The sequence below is a fragment of the Oncorhynchus clarkii genome, chromosome 3, assembly GCF_045791955.1.
Source record: "Oncorhynchus clarkii lewisi isolate Uvic-CL-2024 chromosome 3, UVic_Ocla_1.0, whole genome shotgun sequence".
In the NCBI taxonomy this organism is placed as follows: Eukaryota; Metazoa; Chordata; class Actinopteri; order Salmoniformes; family Salmonidae; genus Oncorhynchus; species Oncorhynchus clarkii.
This window is the reverse complement of record NC_092149.1, coordinates 81,929,250-81,952,303: the sequence shown is the minus strand read 5'-3', so window position 1 is coordinate 81,952,303 and position 23,054 is coordinate 81,929,250. Positions and strand designations below refer to the sequence as shown.

At 43.2% G+C, this 23,054-nt stretch overlaps 1 pseudogene; it reads left to right on the top strand.

Moving 5' to 3' along the window:
• LOC139405509 (FERM and PDZ domain-containing protein 4-like) overlaps nucleotides 1-23,054 on the top strand; it is a 66,986-nt pseudogene that overhangs the window by 33,231 nt on the left and 10,701 nt on the right.

The following is a 23,054-nucleotide window of genomic DNA, read 5'->3' as shown; positions in this document are numbered from 1 at the left end:
AAAAGAGGAGAGGAGAGGAAAAGAGAAGTGGAAAAGAGAGGAAAAGAGGAGAGGAGAGGAAAATAAGAGAAGAGAGGAAAAGAGGAGAGAATAGGAGGAGAGGAGAGGAAAATAAGAGAAGAGAGGAAAAGAGGAGAGAATAGGAGGAGAGGAGAGGAAAAGAAGAGAAGAGAGGAGAGGAAAAGAGGAGAGAATAGGAGAGGGAAAAAGGAGAGAGGCTCTCTCTCTCAGTCCCAGATGTTTTGGAGGCTTTGGTAACCTGTGATTATTCTAGCCACGTCATTGCTAGTGCCTCCACTCTCTCTCTCTCCCCATCCATCCTTCGGAATACTGATTCTCCATTTCCTTCTTTTTCTGCGCACAGACACATGCCCTGCCCTTCCCGCACACACTGTATCTCACACACACAGACACATGGCCTGCCCGCACACACTCTCTCACACACCCACTCACACACCCACACACACAGACACATGCCCTGCCAGCCCACACTCTCTCTCTCACACACAAGCACACATACACACACAGACACCTGCCTTGCCCATACACACTCTCTCACACACACACACTCACAGACAAACACACACGCACAGACACGCTCCAGCCTCCTCACTGTAGCTTGCTCTTCAGAGCAGAGAAGTAAAGCCTAATTGTTTTCCGGCTCCTGAAGAATTCATCCACAAAGGGACTTATTTAGATCTCTATGAGACTGCAGGTAGCTGTGGAGATGCCAGGGTGTATTAGCTGTGGAGATGCCAGGGTGACGTAGCTGTGGAGATGCCAGGGTGACGTAGCTGTGAAGATGCCAGGGTGACGTAGCTGCGGAGATGCCAGGGTGAAGTAGCCAGGGTGACGTAGCTGTGGAGATGCCAGGGTGACGTAGCTGCGGAGATGCCAGGGTGACGTAGCTGCGGAGATGCCAGGGTGACGTAGCTGCGGAGCTGCCAGGGTGACGTAGCTGTGGAGATGCCATGGTGTAGTAGCTGTGGAGATGCCATGGTGTAGTAGATGTGGAGATGCCAGGGTGTAGTAGCTGTGGAGATGCCAGGGTGTAGTAGCTGTGGAGATGCCAGGGTGACGTAGCTGTGGAGATGCCAGGGTGACGTAGCTGCGGAGATGCCAGGGTGACGTAGCTGCGGAGATGCCAGGGTGACGTAGCTGCGGAGCTGCCAGGGTGACGTAGCTGTGGAGATGCCATGGTGTAGTAGCTGTGGAGATGCCATGGTGTAGTAGATGTGGAGATGCCAGGGTGTAGTAGCTGTGGAGATGCCAGGGTGTAGTAGCTGTGGAGATGCCAGGGTGACGTAGCTGTGGAGATGCCAGGGTGACGTAGCTGTGAAGATGCCAGGGTGACATAACTGTGGAGATGCCATGGTGACGTAGCTGTGGAGATGCCAGGATGACGTAGCTGTGGAGATGCCAGGGTAACTTAGCTGTGGAGATGCCATAGTGTAGTAGCTGTGGAGATGCCAGGGTGACGTAGCTGCAGAGATGCCAGGGTGACGTAGCTGTGGAGATACCATGGTGATAGAGCTGTGGAGATACCATGGTCATGTAGCTGAGGAGATGCCAGGGTGTAGTAGCTGTGGAGATGCCATGGTGTAGTAGATGTAGAGATGCCAGGGTGTAGTAGCTGTGGAGATGCCAGGGTGTAGTAGCTGTGGAGATGCCAGGGTGACGTAGCTGTGGAGATGCCAGGATGACGTAGCTGTGGAGATACCATGGTGATATAGCTGCGGAGATACCAGGGCCATGTAGCTGAGGAGATGCCAGGGTGTAGTAGCTGCGGAGATGTCAGGGTGACGTAGCTGTGGAGATCCCAGGTGATGTAGCTGCGAAGATACCAGGGTGACGTAGCTGTGGAGATGCCAGTGTGATACAGTTGTGGAGATGCCATGGTAATGTAGCTGTGGAGATGCCAGGGTGTATTAGCTGTGGAGATGCCAGGGTGACGTAGCTGTGGAGATGCCAGGGTGTAGTAGCTGTGGAGATGCCATGGTGTAGTAGCTGTGGAGATGCCAGGGTGTATTAGCTGTGGAGATGCCAGGGTGACGTAGCTGTGGAGATGCCATGGTGTAGTAGCTGTGGAGATGCCAGGGTGTAGTAGCTGTGGAAATGCCAGGCTGACGTAGCTGTGGAGATGCCAGGGTAACGTAGCTGTGGAGATGCCAGGGTGACGTAGCTGTGGAGATGCCAGGGTGACGTAGCTGTGGAGATGCCATGGTGTAGTAGATGTGGAAATGACAGGGTGACGTAGCTGTGGAGATGCCAGTGTGATGAGCTGTGGAGATGCCAGGGTAACGTAGCTGTGGAGATGCCATGGTGTAGTGGCTGTGGAGATGTCAGGGTAACGTAGCTGTGGAGATGCCAGGGTAACGTAGCTGTGGAGATGCCAGGGTGACGTAGCTGTGGAGATGCCAGGGTGATGAGCTGTGGAGATGCCAGGGTGACGTAGCTGTGAAGATTCCAGGGTAACGTAGCTGTGGAGATGCCATGGAGTAGTAGCTGTGGAGATGCCAGGGTGTAGTAGCTGTGGAGATGCCATGGTGACGTAGCTGTGGAGATACCATGGTGATAGAGCTGTGGAGATACCATGGTCATGTAGCTGAGGAGATGCCAGTGTGTAGTAGCTGTGGAGATGCCATGGTGTAGTAGATGTAGAGATGCCAGGGTGTAGTAGCTGTGGAGATGCCAGTGTGTAGTAGCTGTGGAGATGCCAGGGTGACGTAGCTGTGGAGATGCCAGGATGACGTAGCTGTGGAGATACCATGGTGATATAGCTGCGGAGATACCAGGGCCATGTAGCTGAGGAGATGCCAGGGTGTAGTAGCTGCGGAGATACCAGGGTGACGTAGCTGTGGAGATGCCAGTGTGATACAGTTGTGGAGATGCCATGGTAATGTAGCTGTGGAGATGCCAGGGTGTATTAGCTGTGGAGATGCCAGGGTGACGTAGCTGTGGAGATGCCAGGGTGTAGTAGCTGTGGAGATGCCATGGTGTAGTAGCTGTGGAGATGCCAGGGTGTATTAGCTGTGGAGATGCCAGGGTGACGTAGCTGTGAAGATGCCATGGTGTAGTAGCTGTGGAGATGCCAGGGTAACGTAGCTGTGGAGATGCCATGGTGTAGTGGCTGTGGAGATGTCAGGGTGACGTAGCTGTGGAGATGCCAGGGTAACGTAGCTGTGGAGATGCCAGGGTAACGTAGCTGTGGAGATGCCAGGGTGACGTAGCTGTGGAGATGCCAGGGTGATGAGCTGTGGAGATGCCAGGGTGACGTAGCTGTGAAGATTCCAGGGTAACGTAGTTGTGGAGATGCCATGGTGTAGGAGCTGTGGAGATGCCAGGGTGTAGTAGCTGTGGAGATGCCATGGTGACGTAGCTGTGGAGATGCCAGGGTGACGTAGCTGTGGAGATGCCATGGTGACATAGCTATGGAGATGCCAGGGTGATGTAGCTGTGGAGATGCCATGGTGACGTAGCTGTGGAGATACCATGGAACAGTGTTATCAGCATCATCAATCTTTTGCCAGTTTAGGATTTCTGAGGAGGACTACAGGTAAAATCTCTCTTTCTAGTTTTGCTGTAGTGTCATGTACTGTAGAGTGCTGTACTGTAGAGTACTGTACTGCAGAGTACTGTACTATACTGTAGTGTACTGTAGTGTACTGTTGTGTCCTGTAGTGTACTGTCTGTAGCGTAGAGTAGAGTAGTGTAGTGTAATGTACTGTTCTGTACATGCGTGTAGTGTACTCTTCTGTATAGTAGATAAGTGTGGTGTAATGTACTGTGCTGTACTTTAGCGTACTGTAGTGTACTGTAGTGTAGTGTACTGTAGTGTACCCTTTTGTAATGTAGTATACCGTTCTGTTCTGTAGTGTAGTGTACTGTACTGTAGTGTACTGTTCTGTAATGTTCTGTAGTGTACTGTACTATACTGTAGTGTACTGTGTTGTAATGTACTGTAGTGTAATGTACTGTAGTGTACTCGTGTACTGTTCTGTAGTGTACTGTAGTGTACTAGTGTACTGTTCTATAGTGTTCTGTAGTGTACTAGTTTACTGTTCTGTAGTGTACTAGTTTACTGTTCTGTGGTGTACTGTGGTGTAGTGTACTGTAGTGTAGTGTACTATAGTGTAGTGCACTGTAGAGTACTGTAGTGTACTGTACTGTAGTGTACTGTTATTTACCATAGTGTACCGTACTATACTGCAGTGTACTGCGGTGTACCATTTTGTAATGTAGTGTAGCTTTCTGTACTGTAGTGTACTGTAGTGTACTTTAGTGTACTGTCGTGTACTTTAGTGTAGTCTACTGTCGTGTAGTGTACTGTTCTTTACCATAGTGTACTATAGTGTACTGTTGTGTACTGTACTATACTGCAGGGTACGGTTGTGTACTGTACTGTACTGTAGTGTACGTTTTTGTAATGTAGTGTACCGTTCTGTACTGTTCTGTACTGTAGTGTACTGTAATGTTCTGTACTGTAGTGTACTGTAGTGTACTGTACTGTAGTGTACTGTAGTGTAGTGTAGTGCACTTTAGTGTACTGTACTGTAGTGTATTGTAGTGTACTGTTCTTTACCATCGTGTACTGTATTGTAATGTAGTGTACTGTACTGTAGTGTACTTTAGTGTAATGTATTGTACTGTAATGTAGTGTACTGTACTGTTGTGTACTGTTGTGTAGTGTAATGTACTGTGCTGTAGTGTACTGTGTTGGGACTACAAAGCACAGTGTAACAAGTGAGGGCTGCTTCTTCATCTCTTATGATGTTTCTGTAGGAGGAAGTATTTTCTTCTGCTCTCCTCTCCCAGCAGTGATGTTGAAGCAGTATAAATATGACAGCCTGCATCGACAAGATTCCCAGACCCACCCTGGCATTCTTACTTCCCTATCTCTTCATGCATAACACGATGCATTCTAATTTAGATCCAGTATGTACTCATAGAATATATATATATATATAGACATACAGTATATATAAAAATCCTGCTGTAATACAGTAGAAAAGGTGTACACATCATTTCCCTTGTGATTACATGTAGCTGCCATATAAGGGAAACATGTTATAATTATGATGCTTTGCATTGACATAGGCCCAGTAGGAAATAGTCTGGGGAACTATTGACACATGGGCTAGAGAGCTTGAACGGCGTGACGGCAGAGAGGTTACATAAGAGCAGTGCTCCAGAGGAGGACAGAGTGTATTGGATGCAGAGAGTCTGTCTGTACGAGGCACATCACTGAGGCTCGTTTGGCTCTAACCTACTGTAGTCTTGCTTTGACTCTAACCCAGCCATGCTTTGGCTTTACTATAGTCTTGCTTTGGCTCTACTATAGTCTTGCTTTGGCTCTACCCTAGTCTTGCTTTGACTCTTAACCTAGTCTTGCTTTGACTCTAACCCAGCCTTGCTTTGACTCTAACCTAGCCTTGCTTCGACTGTAACCTAGCCTTGCTTTGACTCTAACCTAGCCTTGCTTTGACTCTAACCTAGCCTTGCTTTGACTCTAACCTAGCCTTGCTTCGACTGTAACCTAGCCTTGCTTCGACTGTAACCTAGCCTTGCTTTGGTGCTAACCTAGCCTTGCTTTGGCTCTAACCTAGCCTTGCTTTGACTCTAACCTTGCTTTGGTGCTAACCTAGCCTTGCTTTGACTCTAACCTAGCCTTGCTTTGGCTCTAACCTAGCCTTGCTTTGACTCTAACCTAGCCTTGCTTTGACTGTAAAAAATATTTGGCATTTCGTGGCAGATTAGGAGAATTTACGTAGCAGGTTAGGAAAATGTGGTTAAGGTTAGGAAAAAAGTTAGGGTTAGTTAAAATGCGAGAAAAAAAAATACTTTTGACGTTCATTTGACAAAAGCTGGATTCCCTTTAGGACCCATTTTCTGCCTAGATTACATGGTTGCATTCAAGACAAGGCCATTTTTATTGATCTGTTGTCAGTCGAGTAGGCTACCATCATACTAAAAAAGATTCTGCTAATATCATATAACGTGTAGTAGAATTACATTAAATGCTTATCAAATGCAACATTTTTTCCAGTATAAAGGAATGAAACATCTCTGATATAGTCTATAAGCCTATGCCACCATGCATTTATTAATAGCCTAAATTATCATTATCCAATCTACTCATCACATTAGGAATAGTAGGTTTACATTAATCTACAGATGCGATGATAGAGGCATGCGATCCTTTGTTATAAATATGCATTTTTATGGTGAAAAAAAATTGCTTCCTCAAAACTTACCCAACACATGCTAATAATTAGACCAAAAGCTATCTAGCTAGATAATTTTGTGAACAGTGATGTTGTTAACACCTGGTTAGCTTAAAACCTCTTAGCGCACAAATATCGTTATCGGGATCAAAATCGACAACGTCCGGTGACGCTGGAGCGCGCCAAATCAACTGACAAAATTGTAATATTAAACATTCATGAACATACAAGTGTCCTACATCATTTAAAAGTTGAACTTCTTGTTAATCCAGCCGCTTTGTCAGATTTCAAAAACGCTTTATGGCGAAAGCACACCATGCGATTATCTGAGGACAGCGCCAACACACAAAAGCATTAAAAACATTTTCCAAACCAGCCAGTCAGAAATAGCGATAAAATAAATCACTTACCTTAGAAGATCTACCTCTGTTTGCAATCCCAAGGGTCCCAGCTACACATCAAATGTTTTGTTCAATAGAGTCCTTCTTTATATCCCAGAAAAGTCAGTTAAGTTGGCGTGTTTGATTCAGTAATCCACCCGTTCCACTAGTTCAACATGCATACAAAGGAATCCCAAAAGCTACCAATAAACTTTTTCCAAACAAGTCAAACAACGTTTCTAATCAATCCTCAGGTACCCTAATATGTAAATAAATGATACAATTTAATTAAGACAGAGAACAATGTGTTCATTACTGGAGGTAAATAACGAAGTGCGCGCCCTCATCAACGTGCGCCACAAGACTACAATCCAAGTGAGAGCCACTTTGAAAAACTACAAATTCTAGCAAATTTTTCACAAAAAAAGCCTGAAACCCTTTCTTAAGACTGTTGACATCTAGTGGAAGCCCTATGAACTGCAATCTGGGAGGTATTCCTTTGAATCTCGCGTAAACAAGAATTTCAATGGGTGGTCTCCTCAAAACAAGACGCCTGCCATATCAGTCCTGTTATACCCACATACATTATTTTAACAGTTTGGGAAACGTCAGAGTATTTTCTATCCAATGCTACCAATTATATGCATATCCTTCTGGGCCTGAATAACAAGCAGTTTACTTTGGGCACGTCAGTCATCCGAATTAACGAACACTGCCCCCGGCCCTTAAGAAGATTTTAACAGCTAACCTAAACTCAAATTCAGTCAGACTTGACTTTCCAGTGATGAAATGATCATAGCAGACCCTGTACTGGCAGCTCAGGTTCAGGTCCTGATGGTTAAAAAGGTTTCTTTGCTTTTCTGACAGTTCTTGAGTTTTATCTCATTGGTATCACCAATGGTGTTTTCATGATTGCGGGGAATCTGTAAACATATTTTTCCCATTGACTTTCCTGCCTTGTTAGAGCAGCCAAATACTCCGCAGAAAGTGACTGTGGTGATAAATCAACTCGTTCTAGGCACTGTTATCATGCAGTTTGGAGTAGCCACTCGGCTGTTGTTGTTGGAAGAATTCATGCGGTGGTCTTCCAACATGGCCACTATTAGGAGTCGTACGTCAACTGCAAGCCTATATGTTGTCATGTCAATGCTGAAACTCGAGACGGTGGGTGGTGGTTGGAAGAGCGCGCTTGTTTGAAATAGAAAAGCTTTGCGGTAGTTATTGATAAAGCAGACCATCAAGATGAAGCAGCTGATTTATAAGTGGGATGCACTGTTGAGTGCTACATTCCCGAGGGGTTCATGCTGATTGTACGGAGATTGTGACAGACGGTTAAATGGCGTCCCTTGGGAAGGCAAGAACAAGATGTATGTCAGGAGAAGTACAGAATTATCATAAGGAGACTTATACTTGGAATACGGAGGAGGAATGAAGGGGAAAAAGGGAGACAGAGAAGGTCTAAGCGGGTGGAAGAAGGTGAACTTGAGTCGGTTAAAAATGGCAGAAAAAAGGGAGATGGTTTGTTAAAGAAGAATGGTAGAAAGTGTAAGCAGAGTGAGCTGAAGACGAGGATAAATAGAAGAGAATGAGGGTAAAGTATCGGAGATGGTTGGTGTGGTGAAGTTCTCGGAGCACGAGGCTTGCACCGAAGGTCAGGATAAAGATGAGTCTGTGGCAATAGGAGTGAAGTTTTAGGAAAAGCAGACCCTTGCCTTTTGGCTGATTCATTTGTGGTTTCAGGGTGGGTGAAAACCGAGTTTGGTGCTGTGGAATCGGTGAGGTTAACCAGAAGTGGTCTTGTGATATTTGTTTGTGTTAAACGAATGGGGGCAAGACATGTGAATTGTTTTGATTTCAAGAAAAGGGTGCCATTGAAAGGAGTGATTAATAGCGGTAAATGTAAAAGTTGACCAACTGAAGGGGAAGATTCCCGGTGTTTGTGATAATTGTCTTTTGGTGCGACACAGACAGGGTGGCATGAGTGGCGAAACAGAATAGTCATTGTGTGTTCTTTAAGTCTTAGCCCAACAAAGTGATGTTAGGATATATAAGTTACCCTGTATAAGCTTTTGTGCCTGTATACATTATGTTGTTACAGGTGTCAAGCTTATGGGCATGTGGCAGCAGTGTGTAGGAGGGAGGTTCCTAGGTGTGAGAAGTGTGCAGAAGGGCATGAGACAAAGGAATGTGTAGCATTGGAGAAAGAAGCAGTATGTGTTAATTGTAGTGGTGCCCATGGGACTGGGGATCAGAAATGAGAGAGGCAGGTTAAGGTTTCCAGGGTTAGTGTAGAGCAGAAGTTGTCATATGCTGAAGCAGTGAAGAAAGTAGAGGAAGATGGGTCAAGGGGGATGGATTCTGAGAGGAGTGGTGTGAATAGTAGATCTGTATCAGTACAGAGATATCAACCAACAAGTGATATGTGTTTCAGTAACATTGGATTTTTAGCATTTATAGCAATGGTTATCAACTGTTCTGCAGGGATGGAACGTAAGTCACAGAAAATTGAGGTTGTGGTGGCAGCTGCAGAAAGTTATTTGGGTGTGCGAGACTTGACGTCAGAAGACTTACAGGCTGTGTTGAGTGGTGGTGTCCCAGCCTTTCAGGTAGTTGACCTGAGGTAGGACTAAATAGATTTAAATAGTGGAGTACGGTGGTGTCCCATCCTTTCAGGTAGTTGACCTGAGGTAGGACTAAATAGATTTAAATAGTGGAGTACGGTGGTGTCCCATCCTTTCAGGTAGTTGACCTGAGGTAGGACTAAATAGATTTAAATAGTGGAGTAGGGTGGTGTTGTTTTTTATTATTATTATTTATTTATTGTAGGTGTAGCCGATGTGAAATGGCTAGCTAGTTAGCGGTGGTGCGCGCTAGTGGCGTTTCAATCTGTGACTTGCTCTGAGACCTTGAAGTAGTGGTTCCCCTTGCCCTGCAAGGGCAGTGGCTTTTGTGGAGCGATGGGTAACTTCGGGGATGACTGTTAACGTGTGCATAGCATCCCTGGTTCGCGCCCAGGTCGGGGCGAGGGGACGGACGTAAAGTCGATACTGTTACATTGGTGCCGTGACCCAGATCACTGGTTGCTTTGGAAAGCGGAGGAGGTCAAAAGGCGGGTGAGTGTAGCCGATGTGAAATGGTTAGCTAGTTAGCGGTGGTGCGCGCTAGTGGCGTTTCAATCAGTGACGTCACTTGCTCTGAGACCTTGAAGTAGTGGTTCCCCTTTCCCTGCAAGGGCCGCGGCTTTTGTGGAGCGATGGGTAACGATGCTTTGAGGGTGACTGTTGACATGTGTGGTTCGGGCCCAGGTCGGGGCGAGGGGACGGAGGTAAAGTCTATACTGTTACATAGGCGTAGTGTTAGATGGTAGGGTAGTTGGTTATTATTTTATTTTTTTCAGCCTAGTTGTACTCCAGTCTAGTAAGTGGCGGTAATGCAACATTTATTGGATGCCAACCGCCATTAAACCTCATCGAAGAAGAAGAAGTGCTGAAACTCACACTACAAATTCGAAGTCAATTTGTCTCAGTGGCACCTTGGTGAATTTGAATGTAATTCGAATACAATATGTTACAATCGTAACCTAAAGCAAGCGAAACAACCATATAACATGCCTCACAATATTGTTGAAATGTCAGAAGACATCTGAGTGTCTGTTGCCATAGGCCTCCATGTAAATGTTGAGAAAAACCCTAGCTGCAACCTCCCTGCTCTCGCTTAGTGCCTTGAAAGATTAATTGTGGGTATTCAGTGGCGAGTGGAACATGTGTCAGAAATGACTGTGAATTACACACTGGCTCCTCAGCCAACCCATGAGCCTAATTACCCAGCACAGTGGGCACCATGGAGAGAGCTGCTACTGCTGCTGCTACTGCCTTGGATGCTACAATCCTGCTTCTGGAGAGGGGAATTGGAGAAGGGAAAGCTGGAGGAAAATACAGAAAGATGCAAAGCTACAAAACAGCACACAAACTGTTTTCTTAACTGCTTACGTGGTATAAAAAATGTACCTGTCAATGTAAAGGCTGCTATCATTTGCGCACTGGACATGATCTACAAATGCACGTATTCAACAGTGGTAGAAAAAGTACCCACATTTCACACTTGAGTAAAAGTGAAGATACTTGAATAAAAGTAAAGATACCTGAGTAAAAGTCCAAAATAATTTGGTTTAAAATATACTTAACTATCAAAAGTAAAACAAAAAATATAAATCATTTCAAATTCCTTATATTAAGCAAACAAGATGGCACCATTTCGCCAGTGGCACACTCCAACATTCAGACATTATTTACAAACGAAGCCTGTGTGTTTCACCAGATCAGAGGCAGTCGGGATGACCAGGGATGTTCTGTTGAAACGTGTGTGAATTGGACCATTTTCCTGTCCTGTTTTAATGCTGAATCTTGAAAGGCATCGAGTACATTTTCTGTGTCAGTATGTGTGTGGGTTTTGTTTGAGATTTTCTTATTAAGAGTGGCAGTGAGCGTTGGCTGCAGGAAGATACAATGGCAGCTTGATTGTCATCGCCCACATGTTCTATTTCGAGGCATGGCAGTAGTTTGTAATTTCAGACTAAATGCTGCTTTTCAGCGTTGAACGTTTAAGGATCTTAATAGACTGGTTTATATCGAAGAGACATTTAATGCTGTACTCCTACTGTATTTTTTTTTAGATTTATAGAATAATCTGGCCAAAGTTACAGCAGTATTTCATAGAATGGAATCTTGGTGCATGTAGATTTTTACATTCGTTGTTACATAGATTTTGAACCCATTTTTGGCCCATTTTCATTTTGGATATTCTGAATAACACATCTGTTTTAAATAGGAAATGTATGGTAAAAAAAAGAAAAAGATTTGTGTCTTTCAGCTTGTGTGTCAGTCTTTTAGTCACATTATTAGGGTTGAAAAGCTTCCGGTAATTTACCAAAGTTACAGGAATCTTCAGTAATTTTGGTCATTAACAGAAAATCTAGGGCAATCTATCGTACCTTTGGTAATTTATACACTCTTAGAAAAAAGGGTTCCTTGGCTGACCCCATTGTAGAACCCTTTTTGGTTCTAGGTACAACCCTTTTTGGTTCCATATAGAGGACTCTGTGGAAAGGGTTCTTCAAAGAACCCAGAAGGGTTCTACCTGGAACCAAAAAGGGTTCTTCAAAGGGTTATCCTATGAGGACAGCTGAAGAACCCTTTTAGGTTCTAGATAGCATATTTTTTCTAAGAGTATACTTGAATAGCTTTAAAAAAAATTGTATTCATATATAGTATTAATGTATTCTATCTGTGTCCATGTTGTCCATAAGTTTCTAGTAGCTAGACCATGTGGTTTAATAATTAATTAATTATTAAAGCATCTCATTAACAATGGAATTATTTTCAATTACCTCTGCAACTTGTCCAACTATTGACTTTTTTCATAACTTCCACCAGTTTGACGCCAAAACATTGACAACAAATTAGTATTGACAGTAAAATATATACAAGTTTGTAAAAACATTTGAAAGGATATTTGAATGCTGAAAACCTAATTTTAAACACCAATTATATTCACTAAACTGATGGATTATATTTAGGATAATGTTTTACAGCTTTGTCATTCAATATTTATTTTAAAATCATTGTAAATCTCGTTTAATTATTTCATATATTTTACATGTGATAAGGCCACACATGAGATAATTATAGACCACTGTGATAATCTGACATCCTGAAAGGGCCACTAAACGTCTCGTGATTACATAAAATCCTTGAAAGATACCACAATTCTGGTAGTTTACTGGTAAACTTTGAAAGGTTGCGGTAATTTACTCCCCCACCCCTTTTCAATCCTCGACTCTATAGTTGATTCATAGAAAAAAGCATCTGGACACTTCCACTCAGATGTACGTTTCTTTAATGTAGCTGAGCTTTTGGTCAGTGGATCTTCATCAGAGTGATACTATTCTTACCTGTTCTATGGTTGTCCTTCCCCCTTTCTCCTCTCCCAGCCACGTGTCCCAAAGCAGCTCCTTGGAGGAGGTTCTTCTGGACGGGGACAAGTTTGTACCTCCAGCCCCCCGTAAGGTGGAGATGAAACGAGATCCAGTCCTGGGTTTTGGCTTTGTGGCAGGCAGTGAAAAACCAGTGGTGGTTCGGTCAGTCACACCAGGTAACACACCAGCCCACCTGTAAACCAATCAGCATTAATGAAACACATCTAACCAATAATGTCACATATAGCCATTAGCAACAGGAAGTAAGATTTAGTACTATTCAATGGTGACCAGATGACAAAAGATGGCGACCAATGGGTGATGACATCCAATGAAAGTCCATGTTCATGTTATATTAATTGACCATTCACATTAGGGTACTTCATAAATTAGCCAAACTTAAGCCTAAAGGCCAGAGTACAATGAATTCAGAAAACAAAGATGAATTACTAGCTAGAAAAGTTGTAATTGATACAACTGGGGTTCTCTGTGTCTTGGTAGGAGGTCCCTCTGAGGGCAGACTGACCCCCGGAGACGAGATCATCATGATTAACGATGAGCTGGTCAGCTCCGCCCCCAGGGAGATGGTCATCGACCTCGTCAGGTACAGGATCTCAACGTCTCTAATAGCACACCCTGCTGAGTTTAGATAGGATTTATGTTTGTACTGTAGGCCAGTTCTTTCCTGGAACATTGTGATATCAAGCTGTGTGTGCTTTGCCTGTCTGAGTCATTTTCATCACTCGTGAGTCCTTAGCCGGGACAGTAGACAGTAAATGTCTAAAATGAATGCATTAATGCCTGAAAAGAAACAAACTGGACATTCTACTTTTAGGATAATTCCCTCTGTATAGTTTCAATTTAAATAGCAATAATAATGTGTAAGTGAATGTAGTGGTACAGCATTTAGCCCACTGCTGCACCATGCAGGTCCAAATGTATAGCATTATTTCCATGCGTCTTATTAGATTGATGTGTTTGGCACAGGTGAGTAGGTGAGTGAGTTTTTTTTTTTACCTTTATATAACCAGCAAGTCAGTTAAGAACAAATTCTTATTTTCAATGACGGCCTAGGAACAGTGGGTTAACTGCCTGTTCAGGGGCAGAACGACAGATTTGTACCTTGTTAGCTCGGGGGTTTGAACTTGCAACCTTCTGGTTACTAGTCCAACGCTCTAACCACTGCCGCCCCAGTGAGTGAGTGAGTGAGTGAGTGAGTGAGTAGGTGAGTGAGTGAGTGAGTGAGTGAGTGAGTGAGTGAGTGAGTGAGTGAGTGAGTAGGTGAGAAGGTAAGTAGGTGAGTGAGTGAGTGAGTGAGCGAGTGAGTGAGTGAGTGGCTGAACGGCCAGTCCTCTCATGACCTACATGTTGTGGACTGTGGAGTGTGTCTGTACAGCAGATTAGTGCAGTGAAAAATGAGACTAAGGAGTCCAGTCCATCACTGCTCCCCTGGCCTTGCAGTGTGTTGTGCTCTCTCTCAGCAGTAAACTACTGTACCAATACAGGATTAACGGCCAGGCATGAGGCATCGCTAGAACAGATTGCTGTAACACTTTATTTACAGACTATCTACAGACTATCTACAAACTATCAGTTACATATCAACAAACTATCTAGTAACCCGAAACACTTACCCTAACCCTAAACTTAACCCTTACCCTAAACTTAACCCTTACCCTAACCCTAAACTTAACCCTTACCCTAACCCTAAACTTAACCCTTACCCCTAACCCTAAACTTAACCCTTACCCTAACCCTAAACTTAACCCTTACCCCTAACCCTAAACTTAACCCTTACCCTAACCCTAAACTTAACCCTTACCCTAACCCTAAACTTAACCCTCACCCTAACCCTAAACTTAACCCTTACCCCTAACCCTAAACTTAACCCTTACCCCTAACCCTAAACTTAACCCTTACCCCTAACCCTAAACTTAACCCTTACCCTAAACTTAACCCTTACCCTAAACTTAACCCTTACCCTAACCCTAAACTTAACCCTTACCCTAACCCTAAACTTAACCCTTACCCTAACCCTAAACTTAACCCTAACCCTAAACTTAACCCTAACCCTGACCCTAAACTTAACCCTAACCCTAAACTTAACCCTAACCCTGACCCTAAACTTAACCCTGACCCTAACTGTAACCTTAGCAAGCAGTTATCAACCCGATACACTACATGATCAAAAGTATGTGGACACCTGCTAGTATTACATCTCATTCCAAAATCATGGGCATTAGTATGGAGTTGGTCCCCCCCCCCCCCTTTGCTGCTATAACAGCCTCCACTCTTCTGGGAAGGCTTTCCACTAGATGTTGGAACATTGCTGCGGGCACTTGCTTCCATTCAGCTACAAGAGCATTAGTGAGGTCGAGCACTGATGTTGGGCGATTAAGCCTGGCTCGCAGTCGATGTTCCAATTCATCCCAAACCATTTCTGAAACAGGAAAGGGATTTTATACACCTGTCAGCAACGGGTGTGGCTGAAATAGCCAAATCCACTAATTTGAAGGGGTGTCCGGATACTTTTGTATGTATAGTGTAGTTTGTTGATAGTATGACCATCTGAAGAGCATCTACTGATGGACTATCCAGACTCTCCAAATAAAGTGTGACCCAGATTGCTCATCTTGCTATTAACCCATCTTTGTGGGCTTATTTCTACCAGTCATAATCTGCCCACTGTAGGCAAAACAATGCATGACTCAGAGTGGATTAATCAAACTTCCGCTGAATTTGACATATTTACCTTTTCAATCTATAATGATGTTTTTTGGTTTGTTTGTGTTGTCTTCCCAGGAGCTGCAAAGAATCCATTGTTTTGACAGTGGTTCTGCCGTACACAGTAAGTCTTCCTCCCATCTTCAAAAGTTCCATTGAAAAGATTCAGCCCAACCTCCGGGGGAAAAGATTTCAATAGACTGTTTGTCTGCGATGCTGATTGGTTTGTTGACTCTGTGAATCCGAGACAATCCCAGACATGAAACGTGGCCATATGTCTGCGCTTGCGTTGTAACAGACAGGATACTGCTGAGTGTTCCCCTGGTTAATTCACAGGGACTGCAGTCCAAACACTGAATACTGAACATGGTCCAAGTCCCCTCATGGTAGTTTCAAAACCAAGCATGAGACCCCAAGTTAACCTGAACCTGCCATGTCAACAGTTGTTAGTACTAGGGAGGACCATGTGGTGACTGACGGATACAATGCCACAGTAACCGCTAATGCGAACGTCAGTGATATGATTTATAGAATAGTTCAATGAGATGGATTTGTGCTGTCATCACCGAAATAGACAATGATTTTAATATAATTTTGTCTATTGTGCTGTGTGTTCAAACTAGCAGAAATCATACGGTGTTGTAACCTGGCTTTCGGGAGAACATTTCAGAAGTAACCGTAGAGAAAACAATAGTGGTTTATATACTACAAAAGTAGCAATTACATCCAGAAAGGCTGCACAGAACTTGTCAAATTTATTAAATTGAATATTTCACAAACAGCTCTGAAAATTATATCATCTGAGCATTACTGTACATTCTTCTAATTATGTTTCCCTGTACAAAGACTGTCTCTATAGCCTGATAAGTGTTATCATACTGGAAACTACTTCAACTTGAGAAGGAGCTCTTCATACAGGGGCTTGTGAAAGTATTCACCCCCTTCGCATTTTTCATATTGTGTTGACTTACAACCTGGAATTAAAATTGATTTTTGGGGGGTTTGTATCATTTGATTTACACAACATGCCTACCACTTTGAAGATGCAAAATATTTTTTATTTTGAAACAAACAAGAAATAAGACAAAAAAAACTGAACTTGAGCGTGCATAACTATTCACCCCCTCAAAGTCAATACTTTGTAGAGCCACCTTTTGCAGCAATTACAGCTGCAAGTCTCTTGGGTTATGTCTCTATAAACCTGGTACATCTAGCCACTGGGATTTCTGCCCATTCTTCAGGGCAAAACTGCTCCAGCTCCTTCAAGCTGGATGGGTTCCGCTGGTGTACAGCAATATTTAAGTCATACCACCGATTCTCATTTGGATTGAGGTCTGAGCTTTGACTAGGCCATTCCAATACCTTTAAATGTTTCCCCTGATACCACTCAAGTGTTGCTTTAGCAGTATGCTTAGGGTCATTGTCCTGCTGGAAGGTGAACCTCCGTCCCAGTCTCAAATCTCTGGAAGACTGAAACAGTTTCCCCCAAGAATTTCCCTGTATTTAGCGCCATCCATCATTTCTTCAATTCTGACCAGTTTCCCAGTCCCTGCTGATGAAAAACATCCCCACAGCATGATGCTGCCACCACCATGCTTCACTGTGGGGATGCTGTTATCAGAGTGATGGGAGGTTTGCGCCAGACATGGTGTTTTCCTTGATGGCCAAAAAGCTCAATTTTAGTTGACCAGAGTACCTTCTTCCATATGTTTGGGGAGTCTCCCACATGCCTTTAGGCAAACAACAAACATTTTTGCTTATTTTTTTCTGGCCACTAAAGTGGTCCTATGGACAGATACTCCAAACTCTGCCGTGGAGCTATTCAGATCCTTCAGGGTTATCTTTGGTGTCTTTGCTGCCTATCTGATTAATGCCCTCCTTGCCTGGTCTGTGAGTTTTGGTGGACAGCCCTCACTTGGCAGGTTTGTTGTGGTGCCATATTCTTTCAATCTTTTAATAATGGATTTAATGGGGCTCCCTGTGACGTTCAAAGTTTCAGATATTTTTTTATAACCCAACCTTGATCTGTACTTCTCCACAACTTTGCCCCTGACCTGTTTGGAGAGCTCCTTGGTCTTCATTGAACCGCTTGCTTGGTGGTGTTGCAGAATCTGGGGCCTTTCAGAACAGGTGGATATATACTGAGATCAGGTGACAGATCATGTGACACTTAGATTGCACACAGGTGGACTTTATTTAACTAATTATGTGACTTCTGAAGGTAATTGTTTGCACCAGATCTTATTTAGGGGCTTCGTAGCAAAACGGGTGAAAACATACTGTATACACACACCACTTTTCTGTTTTATATTCTTTTATATTCTGTTTTTGAAACAAGTTCATCTTTTCATTTCACTTCACCAATTTGGACTATTTTGTGTATGTCCATTACATGAAATCCAAATAAAAATCAATTTAAATTACAGGTTGTAATGGAACAATATTGGAAAAACGCCAAGGGGGTGAATACTTTTGCAAGGCACGTTAAAAGCACCTTCCATTCACTTGAGAGAGAGGGAGAAGGGGGAGAGAGACAGAGTGAAGGTAGAGAGAGAGACAGAGGGAAGGGAGAGAGAGAGGGAGAGAGAGAAAGAGAGGGATAAGGGAGAGAGAAAGAGAGAGGGGAGTGAGAGAGAGAGAGATAAGGGTGAGAGAAAGGGAAAGAGAGAGTGTTGTGTGTTCCAACTCTAGCAGGAATCATGCTGTGTTGTAACCTGGCTTTGGGAAGCACATTTCACATTTTTCATATTACAAAAGTAACAATTACATTCAGAAAGGCTGCACAGAACTTGTAAAACGTATTAAATTGAATCATTTCAAAAACAGCTCTGAAAATTATATAATTTGTGCATTAATTTCTTCTGATTATATTTCTGTGTGTGAAGTCTCTGTAGCATGATAAGTGTTAATATACTGAAAACTACCTCAACATAAAAGCACCTTCCGTTCACATGAGAGAGAGAGAGAGAGAGAGAGAGAGAGAGAGAGAGGCAAAGAGAGAGGCTGAGAGGGAGAGGCTGAAAGAGAGAGAGAGCGAGAGAGAGAGAGAGAGAGAGAGAGGGAGAGAGGGAGAGGCAGAAAGAGAGAGAGAGAGAGTGAGAGAGAGAGAGAGAGAGAGAGAGAGAGGGAGAGGCAGAAAGAGAGAGAGAGAGAGCGAGAGAGAGAGACAGAGAGAAAGGCCGAGAGAGGGAGAGGCAGAAAGAGAGAGAGAGAGAGTGAGAGAGCGAGAGAGAAAAAGAGAAAAAGAGAGAGAGAGAAACGGCTGATTTGCTGTGACTTCTCCGAAGGGGAAGACCTGTTGCCAATTGTTTTTTACAATTCTGTTTCTCCCACCGACCCCCACCCCTAGTCACCCAAATCTGCGTTCATCAGTGCAGCCAAAAAGGCCAAGTTAAAGTCTAATCCAGTGAAAGTCCGCTTCGCAGAGGAGGTCATCATTAACGGTCAAGTCCCGGTAAGACCTACTGTACTGAAACCATCCATCCCTCTCTGTCTCATGTGATTGTATACCAGTGTTCTCCAAAAGCTAAAAGCATGCACCAGTGATAATGACTTTGAATCTTCTAATATTGCAAAATACGTTACACTGTTAAACTGTATTTTACGCAGTCATGATCTTCTTCACATTGCCATAGTAATCATCCCCATTTCACAGTGTATCCCACTGATCAATATGGAAGACATAGTAATCATCCCCATTTCACAGTGTATCCCACTGATCAATATGGAAGCTATAGTAATCAACCCCATTTCATAGTGTATCCCACTGATCAATATGGAAGACATAGTAATCAACCCCATTTCACAGTGTAGCCCACTGATCAATATGGAAGCTATAGTAATCATCCCCATTTCACAGTGTAGCCCACTGATCAATATGGAAGACATAGTAATCATCCCCATTTCACAGTGTATCCCACTGATCAATATGGAAGCTATAGTAATCATCCCCATTTCACAGTGTATCCCACTGATCAATATGGAAGCTATGGTAATCATCCCCATTTCACAGTGTAGCCCACTGATCAATATGGAAGACATAGTAATCATCCCCATTTCACAGTGTAGCCCACTGATCAATATGGAAGACATAGTAATCATCCCCATTTCACAGTGTAGCCCACTGATCAATATGGAAGCTATAGTAATCATCCCCATTTCACAGTGTAGCCCACTGATCAATATGGAAGACATAGTAATCATCCCCATTTCACAGTGTAGCCCACTGATCAATATGGAAGCTATAGTAATCATCCCCATTGTCTTCTTATTTCCAGGAATCTGTGAAGGACAACTCTCTACTCTTCATGACAAATGTTCTGAAGGTGTACCTGGAGAACGGACAGACCAAATCTTTTAAGTTTGACAGGAACACATCCATTAAGGTATAGTACGCTGTGGCATTCACTAAGACATTGTAATGGGGACAGTGTTTCATTACAAAAATATGTTTTTTTCTATTTTACCTTACATCATTCATAGGCCACTTCTAGAAGAGTTTAATTCCTTTGAACACAGCAGCACATCATATTATCTTTACCTCATTAGGATTCAGCAGGTGTCCAAATGTGCATTACACAAAGCTCTCCCACGAAGGCACGTCAGCTGGAACTTTATTTAACTGTGAAGCATGGAGAAGTAGGCCAGGGCTTTTGTTCCTCATAAACAAAACATCTCCAAAGTGTACGATTTAAATCTGTGTGATATTATAACATCTCTCCTCTCCTCTCCTCTCCTCTCCTCTCCTCTCCTCTCTTCTCTTCTCTTCTCTTCTCTTCTCTTCGCTTCTCTTCGCTTCGCTTCTCTTCTCTTCTCTTCTCTTCTCTTCTCTTCTCTCCTCTCCTCTCCTCTCCTCTCTTCTCTTCTCTTCTCTTTAAAAAGTGTACGGTTTTAATCTGTGTGATATTATGTAACGCCGGTTGACACAATGTCAAGTTATGCTCCGTACAATTATGATTATGGGATGTGAAAAAAATCCTCCATTTTGAATTAGGTTTTTACTGAGACTCAAACCCCATTTATTTTCCATTACCTTCTAGGATATGCAATGTTTTTTTTTGCTTTTAAAAAATACATACATATTTAGCTAGGGTATATATAATATATATATAATATATATATAATGCAAATGTGTGCTTTTACACAGCTTTCCCCTCTCGTCACACCTCACTCTGTCACTTGGTGGTCCCTGCATGTGCCTGACACATACAGTAACACATGAATAATGAATGTGTCTTCTGTCTGTGTGAAAGGATGTCATCTTGACCCTGCAAGAGAAGCTCTTCATTAAGAGTATAGAACACTTCTCACTGATGCTGGAGCACAGACACGAGGGCTCGGCCAGCAGACTCATGCTCCTCCACGAGCAGGAGATGTTAACTCAGGTGAGACGTCATGGGGGGGGGGTAATGACAGTGGGGTGGCTTCCTGCTCGGGGAGACGACAGATTGACGATATTAGGCCCTAATACATTGTAATTAAATATGACCTGCCTTTTTTTTCCTCATAGTCAGTGTGAAATGGATGTTGGTGGGCATGTGATTGAATGATTGTAGGGTAACAGTGAACATTATGCAGACACCCCAACAGACTGTAGATTAAAATAAGTATAATGTGGCTGAGAAACAGTTTTTCCTTGTTTTGCCCATTGCAAATATGTGATTCTGTCACAAAAAAGACAGGTCAGTATTATATATTCAATATAAAAATGAAAAACTGTAATAAAACAATGATTATCATTCTGGTCTTTTAAATACATTTGTTATAACAAATGTGAGTTATACATTTTGTTTTGTTTCTTGTAAGCATACAAATGAGGATATAGATTTTAAGCCCATTTTATAGGTTTGTGATGAGTTTTTAAAATAAATGTCAGCATTTAAATCGCAGTATCTTTAATCCATTATTCATTATTCATGACATCGCAACACACTTCCTTGTCCTGGTCTGGTGCCTTAGGCAACACAGAGACCAGGGGCGCACAAGATGAAATGCTTCTTCCGCATCAGCTTTGTCCCGAAGGACCCCATTGACCTCCTCAGGAGAGATGCAGTGGCGTTTGAATACCTCTATGTTCAGGTGAGTCACAGCACATGGACGACAACACTGCCTGATTGAAAAGTATCACGTTTGTTGTGTTATCAAAATGTATATTTTTCTATGATATTCATTGATATGTATTTGGTAAGATTCCTTGTAGAAACTTTAGCTCAGAAAAAATGTAAATGATCTGCTGTTGCTGTGGAGCTCACCAAAACCAGAGTTACTAGGGGAGCCAAATGTAACTTCATACCATAGTTACTGTGTACTCGTACTGTCTGGTTCAAGGTGCAGTGTAACACCTCTCCTCTCCTCTCCTCTCCTCTCCTCTCCTCTCCTCTCCTCTCTTCTCTTCTCTTCTCTTCTCCTCTCCTCTCCTCTCCTCTCCTCTCCTCTCCTCTCCTCTCCTCTCGTACCTTCTCTTCTCTTCTCCTCTCTTCTCTTCTCCTCTCCTCTCCTCTTCTCTTCCCTTTGCTTTTCTCTCCTCTCCTCTCTTCTCCTCTTCTCCTCTCCGCCTCTTCTCCCCTTCAAGAGCTGTAATGACGTGGTGCTGGAGAGATTTGGGTCAGAGCTGAAATACGACACAGCCCTGCGTCTGGCTGCCTTGCAGATGTACATCCTCACCATTAACACCAAACAATCGCAGAAAGTCTCCCTCAAGTACATTGAGTGAGTAGCTTGGTTTTCACACTGCTTCTCAAAACCAGGTCAACACAGAACAGATCCAATGACTAAGTTCAAACATGGCACTGCATTTCCTTGCATGTTCAATCCAGCAACACATTGTTATGAGAGCTTTTGACACCCTCACAACATTAGACTCTCAACACTTACTCAGTGACTTGAGATTAATCTGGAAATAAAAAATCATTATCTGGCTTGGGTGTCTTCATGAAGGAATTACATCCATGTCAGATACAGTAACGATTTCCCCATTGATTGGTGCGTCATAAATACCACAGGTATTTAATATGGATATTGATTATAATCGACTAGCTGTTGGCTAATCAATGCATCCCCTCTTTATAAAGTGATTGATTTTTGCTGGACGAATGCATTCTGCTGTTGTACGTTAAAACTGCGTTACCATGGTTTCTTGCTCTACAGGAAGGAGTGGGGTTTGGCACTGTTCCTCCCTCCTGCAGTACTATCCAGTATGAAAGAGAAGAACATCAAGAAAGCCCTAACACACATTCTCAAAACCAACCAGAATCTGGTACCTCCTGGAAAAAAGGTAGGGTACCTTTTTATCTCTCTCCTGTTTCCTCTCTCTCTCTCTCTCTCTCTCTCTCTCTCTCTCTCTCTCTCTCTCTCTCTCTCTCTCTCTCTCTCTCTGTCTCTTCTCCCTCTCTTCTGTCTCCTCTTCTCCAGCTCACTCTTAATGCAGCACATTGGAAAAGAGCACCACCTAGTGGAATACTCAACCTGATTTCTCATGCTCTCATACATTTCCCACTGTTAGATAATGTAATGCGTCACTGTGACCATTCACAGCGCCACCTTCTTTGTAAAATAAATCCTCTGTGCACATTCATACAACGACAGTAGCCTACATTGCTCATGTTCTCTTTCAGCTGTCAGCATTGCAGGCCAAGGTCCACTATCTGAAGTATCTCAGTGACCTGAGACTGTATGGAGGGCGGGTGTTTAAATCTATACTGCTGGTAAATAACTACCTCTTATTTTCTGAACTTTTGAGTAACGACACATCAA